This window comes from Acanthochromis polyacanthus, chromosome 15, assembly GCF_021347895.1.
Source record: "Acanthochromis polyacanthus isolate Apoly-LR-REF ecotype Palm Island chromosome 15, KAUST_Apoly_ChrSc, whole genome shotgun sequence".
Taxonomy (NCBI): domain Eukaryota; kingdom Metazoa; phylum Chordata; class Actinopteri; family Pomacentridae; genus Acanthochromis; species Acanthochromis polyacanthus.
Window position 1 is genome coordinate 39,316,782 of NC_067127.1, and position 8,546 is coordinate 39,325,327.

General features: G+C 41.7%; 1 protein-coding gene across 1 annotated transcript in view; it reads right to left on the reverse strand.

The window, feature by feature from the left end:
• Positions 1-8,546, reverse strand: part of LOC127537550 (zinc finger protein 239-like) — a 107,887-nt gene that overhangs the window by 57,158 nt on the left and 42,183 nt on the right. The gene's annotated exons all lie outside the window — the stretch shown is intronic.

Below are 8,546 nucleotides of genomic sequence, written 5' to 3' on the forward strand. Positions count from 1 at the left end.
GCTGTTCAGTTGGCACAAGAAGCAAGAGAGATATGCAGCAAAGGTGGTCTCCGTCTCCACAAATTCGCATCAAATAACCATGCTGTGTTGCAGAGCCTTCCCCCCTCAGAGTGCGCAGCAGAGACAAAGACAAAAGATTTAACCTTCAATGACTCAGTGGAGCGAGCTTTAGGAATCCAGTGGAGCATAAAGGAGGACAGCTTCAGATTCAACAGCACCTTAAAGGACCAACCAGCCACACGTAGAGGCATATTATCAACTGTTGCTTCCATTTATGATCCCCTCGGCTTTCTCGCACCATACGTCCTCAATGGGAAGAGAATTCTTCAAGAAATGTGCAACCAAGGCATTGGCTGGGATGAACCTCTGCCAGAAAGGCTCAAACCACGGTGGGAGAGTTGGCAATGTGACTTCATGAATCTGCAAAAAGTAAAGATACCTCGCTGTTACTTACCTGCTAACTTTGGACAGGTCATTGAAGCTGAGTTGCATCACTTCTCAGATGCGAGCACCAGCGGATATGGACAACGCTCTTATCTTAGAGTCAAAAACGAGAAGGGACAGATTCACTGCTCACTGGTGATAGGAAAGGCCCGTGTTTCCCCTACCAAAGTGACTACAACACCACGGCTCGAATTAACCGCAGCAGTGGTTTCAGTCTCCATCAGCAACATGCTCAGAGAAGAATTGAGAATTGATGATGTGAAAGAACACTTTTGGACAGATTCAAAAGGTGGTGTTAGGCTACATAAATAACGATGCTCGGAGATTTCACATCTTTGTTGCCAACCGGGTCCAAAAGATTCGCCACTGCACAAACCCACAGCAATGGCACCATGTCCCTACGGATGAGAATCCAGCAGATGGAGCATCTCGAGGTAAAACTGTCAATGAACTACTTACCTCCAACTGGTTCACCGGCCCAAGATTTCTGTGGGAAAAGGAGATATCCACAGTAAGTGATGCAGTACCAGATGTATCTATCGGGGACCCAGAAGTCAAAAAGGCGCAAGTCCTGCAGACTAAAACCACAGAAATAAAAAGTCTTGTTGATCGACTTTCCAAGTTCTCATCATGGTCCCGAGCTATCAGGGCTGTAGCCCGTCTGCTTCGGCGAGCTAAAAGGGTCACATCACACACTCCTTCTACAGTGAGTGAAAGAGAAAGTGCTGAGCTTGTCATAATTCGGAATCTGCAAAGACAAACTTATGAAGAGGAAATCAAGCTGTTAAGCAAAGGTAATCAACTACAGCGTCACAACAAATTACACCACCTTGATGTTTTTCTCAACACAGACGGGCTTCTCAAGGTGGGAGGACAACTCCGCCATTCATCACTCTCTGACTTGTTCAAGCATCCAACTGTCATCCCGAAAGAGCATCATGTGACAAAGTTAATAGTAGCTCACTGCCATGAAAAGACAAAACATCAAGGAAAGGGATTCACAATCAATGAAATCAGAGCCAGTGGATACTGGATTCCTGGAATGAGCAGAGTAGTAGGGTCATACATCCATCAGTGTGTAATGTGTCGTAAACTCAGGAGAGCCACAGAGGTTCAAAGAATGAGTGACTTACCTGTAGAACGCGTCGAGCCCTCCCCTCCTTTCACATATTGTGGAATGGATTGCTTCGGCCCATTCATAACCACACAAGGAAGGAAACAGCATAAGCGATACGTTCTGCTTTTCACTTGCTTTTGCTCACGAGCCATTCACATTGAGATGTTAGAGGACCTGTCCACTGACACCTTCATCAATGCCCTGCGATGCTTCATTTCTCTTCGAGGTGCAGTGCGTCAGATTCACTGACGCACTGCTTTATTTCCCCGAAGAGGCACAGGTTAGTGTGTGTATGCGTTATGTTTATGATTGTAATGTTGTAGATGATAGATATGTAGAAAACTGTGCTAGCTGCCTGCTCAAGTGTTAGCAAACTTATAGCATTGCTAAGTTTAAGAGCGCACTGTGTTTCAATATAGAAGAGTTGTGAGACTGAAATGCGATTGCTTTGTTTCTCTTTATTTTGTCAGTTCTCACGTTGGTTCACTGAATTGCTTGTGAAAAAGCAATAAATTTAAAAACCATCAGTCGAGTCTCTCACCATCTTTCGGAGGGTATGCTACACTGATCACAGCTGAATGGTTTAACTCCACTGTGAATAAGTTGATGATTTTGCTAGAGTAATCTTCTGAGTAAAAGTCTTTCCACACTGATCAGAGCTGAATGGTTTAACTCCACTGTGCATGAGTTGATGATTTGCTGGATTACTCTTCCGCATAAAAGCCTTTCCACATGATTCACAGCTGAATGGTTTTTCCACAGTGTGAATACGTTTGTGAATTCTTAGCTTTGTTGCTGTGATAAAAGTCTTGCCACATCATCACAATTGAGCGATTCATCTCTTTTTGCTGTTGTTGCCGAACCATCCTTATCCTCCTCAGAGGTCCCACATCTCACTCCATTGGCTGTTTACATTTCTGTAGCAAAAGACAAAGATAAAAACAGAGGCAGTGATGGAAGAGCAATCATGAAAAAAAATTTTAACTGAAAAGTCTCAATTCCATGTAGTTGGACCACGAGGCTCAAACAAGATCAAGAATCTGCAGACATGCTAGCAGCTTTGTCATTACAAACCTAGAAATGTTGTCAACAACACACTCACAATGTCAACAAAAACTATTTCACAGGCCGATAGTTTTCAGCTTTCTGCACGGTAGTTTAGAATATTGGGTTAGTAAATCTTTCCATCACCGTGAAAAACAAAGCAGAGCTGGGGACTGATGGGATTGTACCGACAGGATTTCGACTTGATCCCGCAAGACTTTCCGTTAAGGTTACATTACTGGAGAAATGTACAATATGAAAAGCCATACAACATCAATGTCCAGAATTACGTCTTAATGCAGCAGCGGTCAATCAGACCACCCGAACACTTCTAGTTTCTCCCTAGGGGGATCAGATGTTGATACCAGTCCACGAAAAGATCTGTAATTCTGCACGGAATCTGGATTTGACCCCGAACGACCCGGGAATTTGTTGTGCAGCAGTTACACAAGCGTCACCATCAAACAACAAAAGCAACAAACAGTAAAGGAATAGCAACGATTAAAGGAAATGGTTTAAAAATGTAAAAAAACCAAACAAACAGTAAAACAATTATGAGCAAAATAAAAGCCATTTAAAGAAAATCAAACAAACATAAAGATAGACAGGGACATCAGCAGCAATCTTGGTCATTTAGTCAGACGTAGTAAAAGTGTTCAATAAACGGGCCACGATGTAATCAGCTAGAGACTTTTCTTTGGGACTGCACTGTTTGAGACACCATTACATTGCCCCAACATTCAAGAAAGGGATTCTGTGGAAGGCTGACATGAGACAGTTTTTAGTCTCAGCATGTTTAGCCCTAAAATCATGGAGTCAAACCTGACATAAAACTGTTTAGACTTTGAGCCAGCTCTAAATCAGAATTATAACCACTGAGCTGAAACTCTCTCATGACACATTAATTAGTCCCCAGTGATCAGATCATGCCGTCCAGACTGATCTGAGGTTGTTCATTTTGAGCTGAACACTCAAGTTTTGTCTTTGTTATGTCTTTTGTGGGTCCTGATCTCCTACTTATTTCCTTCTGTCGGTTATACAAATTTAGTGTATTTCTTCTCCTGAAGACGGTTTTCTTTCTGTACAGTAGGCTCTTAAGCTTCTAGAAAGCCATGGCTTAGTGTTGGATATAGTTAACAGTTTATCAGAATAACACTAGTTTCCACAGTCTGAACCAGCTGCTCACAACATCAGTCGGTTCATCAATATCAGCTGAGGACTCCTTAAACACGTCCCAGTCAGTAAACCTCCAGACATCCCTGCAGAGTGTGACAAACTTTCACTCTGATGTTCTGCACTTTGCCTTGCTTCAGTACAGTGGTAGACAGGGATAAGGAGGATGCAGTTGTGTCAGAGGAACCGAGGAGGGAGGGGATGACTTAGAAGCACTTTCACATTGTTTACTAGGGGAGGAATTTCGACTAATTTCCGAACGACTAGTCGCTAATTTATTGGCGACTAGTCGGTTCGGAAAATGTGCAATTTAACCCTTTAAGCGCCAAATTTTGCAATATTGCGACAAGCAACATTGCTGAAACATAACAAGCCACAGCTTCAAAAATACTGCCCTCGTGTGCCTCATGTACTGTACACCAGGAGATGGCGGACATCTGGAACTTAAATCTGAGCATCAGTTGTGGGCGTGTTTTCATTCAAAGTTCTTGGAGTTTACAGAGTTTGAAAACCGAGGAGAGGAGACTCGCCGTCGGAGCGTATCAGAGCGCAAGACGGCACATTTTAGAGCTGAGAAAACTCACCGTACCGGAGAGGTCTGCTCAACAATTGACAAAGTACTTTTGTCAAGTAATGGCTTACTCATATTCTGAAGAGGAATATTCACCCTCTGATGAAGATGTTCAGTCGTCCACTGAGACAGAAAGGTGCTGCTGCGTCTGTGCGTAACGGCAGCGAGTCAGTGCGCCATGACAGTCCACGAGCAGCACATACTGGAGCCGATGCTTTGCTTCAGGGTGGCAGGAAGGGACGTGGTGGGTGTAGCTGGAGTGGTCAAAACACCGCTAATGATGAGGGATACGCGGGGTTGAAAAAGAGACAAGCATATGCTACTGGCAGGATCAACCAGGTAGCCCATATGGGATGAGTGTAGGGCTGGGCGATAAATCGAATTAATTCGATTAATTCGCATTTTTAAAACCTGACGATATGAAAATTTGCGAAATCGTAAAATCGAGGCGAGCTTAAATATCTAACAATACAGATTCTTCTTCTGCCTTTCATGACTTGTGCACTGGCGTTTGCTTCCGCCTCTCATCTCCTTCCTCCAAACACTCACACCCCCGTCATGGCGGACAGAACAGCAGACGAAGAGTTGGTCGCGGAGAAAAGGGCCTCATGTTACATCGATTATATGGAAGTGGTTTGGCTTTGACAAGACTGACACAGAGCAAACTACAGTCATGTGCAAGGTTTGCAAAAGTACTGTGAAAACGAAGAGTAGCAGCACAACTAACCTCTTTCAGCACCTCCGGCAGAGGCATCCTAAAGAATGGGAGAAGTGCCCGCAGCTACGGGAGTGTGGCATAGGGTTGCCACCCTGTTCCTTAAAATACGGATTCGTCCTTTATTTGACTATTGTAGCGTCCTGTATTGATTCAGCATGGAACGCTAATTGTTCCGTATTGTCATAAATGTCCCACACACGTCTGTCACACACGCATCAAAACTGCATAATAAACAAAATAAAACACACGAAATATTAAGGGCAGCCAGTTTCATCTTCCTTAGACCTATGTAGCGAGGACCCGATGCAAGGTCCAGCAGGTCTGTTTGCCACTTCTGCCGCGGGTTTCCTGGTTGCAGACGCTGCTGCTCCCGCATGTTTAAAAAATGTCTACACACGAAACTCTACCACGTCCAAAGAAGCAAAAACATTTTCAAAAGCACAGGCGTGAGTGGGAAGACTGGACCCCATGGCAATAGGTACAGGGCAAACTGTGTTTTCTGTTGCTCATAGACTACCTGAAGTAAGGCAGCATCAGGAGACCAACATGTAAGAAACATGAGAACAGAGAGAACCCAACCAGCAGGTCACAGTTTATCATCATCTAATCATCTCCTGAAGTCCCTTTTGGTAAGAGACATCAGTACATGGTTGTGAATTTACCAGAGGATGATTATAGTCAGACTAATGTGGCCGTAGACTCTACAGTATTTTTGTGACTCAATAAATGCCTAAGTTGTTTAATAGTATTTTAAATGCTTTTTATTTTTTTAAATGTAATTTCTTTAATAGCCTATATGTGATCAATAAATGGCCTTTGCTATCTAAAGAAAAACTCACTCAGAACTCTGATATGTTAACGGTACTAAATAAATAAATCAGTAAATACATTCATACACACATAAATAAGTTCATACATTCATTGTATTAAGAAAATATTTAGATGGGAAAAATATCTGTAGAGAATTTCTTTGTCCAGTATTCTGCATTCAGTTTGTGTAGAATCCAGTATTGCACACTGGTTGGTCATTACATTTTATTAGTATGGTTTCACTGTTTAAAATGATGCCACATCTTTTTAGACAGAACCTGTGATCATAAAACAATACAAAACTCTTAGTTTTGTGTTAATAAAGCACTTAAAGCTTTAAGTATGACTAAATGCTTTTTTCAAAATTAAATATATCACTCCTTGGGTGGTTGTGGCCCCACGTTTGGTAAAGTTGGAAAGATATTCACAGATTCAGACTTCCAGCATCAATAACTCATTAGATATAGGTTGTCAAAACATAAACGATGTCTCTTTCCCATCGTTGTAAGGCAGATGTTGTGCTACAAGCCCAGTTTTATCAAAAGTAGCTGTCTTTCAAGTTGCAGAAATAACAGTGGTGTCTATGAGCAGCCGGCTGTGAACAGGGACCGCCTGCAAATTGCAAAACTGCTGCAACAGCGAACAGAGACATAAATATTCAATAACGTCACTCTGATACACTGTTGTGTCAACAGAATCACTGCAGCCTTCAATTGGCTCCAGTTGACACCAGTGTTATTCCTGCACCTTGATAGACAGCTACTTTGATAAAACTGGGCTTGTAGCATATTGTCTGCCTTACAACGATGGGAAAGAGGCATTGTTTATGTTTTAACAATGTATGTAACAAAAATCGATTAAAATCGTAATCGTCCAAGATGACAAAAAAAAAGAAAATCGAGATTTTATTTTTTGGCCATATCACCCAGCCCTAGACGAGCGTGCGGCGCACACCCGAGCGTAGAGTTGCATGGCGGTGCCCGGTCGGGACCGGGGGTGAACGGACAGGCGGTGTAGGTTTGGAGAAATGAACGTGTCATTCCTCATAGATATATACAAACACTAGATGGCTCATGAGCGCTGTCAGCCTATGGGGAGCGACGTCGCCACATGGCGGCCATCTTGGGACAGGGCTGCTCGATCACTCATAACATTAAAGTCAATGGAGCATGGATTTTAAAATCACTGTAGATCGCTCAATTTTCAACTGATTTTACAACAGCTTGGTTTGTTATAAACGTCAGAGATGTACTTGTTTTACTGCTTACATAAGAATAATTAAAACCACTGAATTCATATAAAACTTATATTAAGTAGATAGGTAATAAAGAAATAGCTATACACAGAGAGATATACTGTCAATCTTTAATATTTACAATATTCAAATAGACAAAATAAAAGTAAAAAAAATAATGCTAAAATGAAAAAATAATGACATTTGAACAAAAAAATAATAAATAATGAATAAAGAAAAATAATAACAGGGTTCCCACTCTTTTCAATAAATCATTTTCCAGGATTTTTGCAGTGTCCCATAACCAACTGAAGTTACAACAATGGAGTGGGCAATTTTTAAATTCATCTCGCCTTCTTAAAAAAAACAAGATCAAAGGTTGATGACCAATATCTCTAACGAGCTGCACAGTATCATGTTAAGCTTTTGAATTTATTTCTAAATCTCAGGCATGAAAATTGTCTGCTAGCTGTCTTTTTAGTCAAAGGTTATTTAGTGTCTTACTATTCTTAATTTATGGTTTATACTTATATTGTAATCTTCACAATTTTATCCTGCTGGTTTGAGGACTGCAGCGAGGAGCTTCCACTTCTCTAAACTTCTGGCTGCCACTGCAAAAAAATAAAAAATGAACACAGATATCATCTTTTTCAGCATAAATGGATGTAAATGTAATTTTATTATTTAGCATTGCACTTCTTTATTACTATCAGCTTTCTAATGCACAGATAAAAACAAAGCTCAACCAAAATCAATGCACAACAAACAGAAATGTCTTTTCTTTTCATGAACCTGGTGCCTACATTACCCACAATGCATTTCAGCTGCAGGCTAACTAATCCAGGTATAGATGTGTACAAACAATAAGTCTAAGGTCTCAATCAAAGTATCTTAACAAGCAAATAAATACAACCACAACCACAAAGAATGTAATTTTGCCTAAAGATTCGGTTCTCAAAAAACGTTGGTCTCAGGAAAACCTAAGAATTGAAAATCAGATTGTGAGTAACACCATCTTCAATGTGAGTAGCCAGGCAGAAAAGACACACAACGATGCCGCATTTTTCAAAACGAAAAGCTGCGATTTCGGAATTGAGCCTGAATCATAGCCACGTTAATAAGGTTTGTAATAAACTAAACCGTTTGTAAATCAATCAAGAATTGAGCGAGTTATGAGTGTTAAAGTGAGGAAATCATCCACCTTACCATGGACTACAGTACAGTGCGCCAGAGCAGTCCCCTGTCCTAAGATGGCCGCCAAGTGACGCCGCCGCTGACTCCGTCTTGAGACATCTGGGCTGAATCCCAAACCGCCCCTACACACTCCCCCTCCACTACCGAGTGTCACTCCAAAAGAAGTCACACTCGCAGCTGTGGAGGGCACCTATTACTGAAGGGGGAGGGTATAAATACGATCGGCAGGAATGGGACGCCC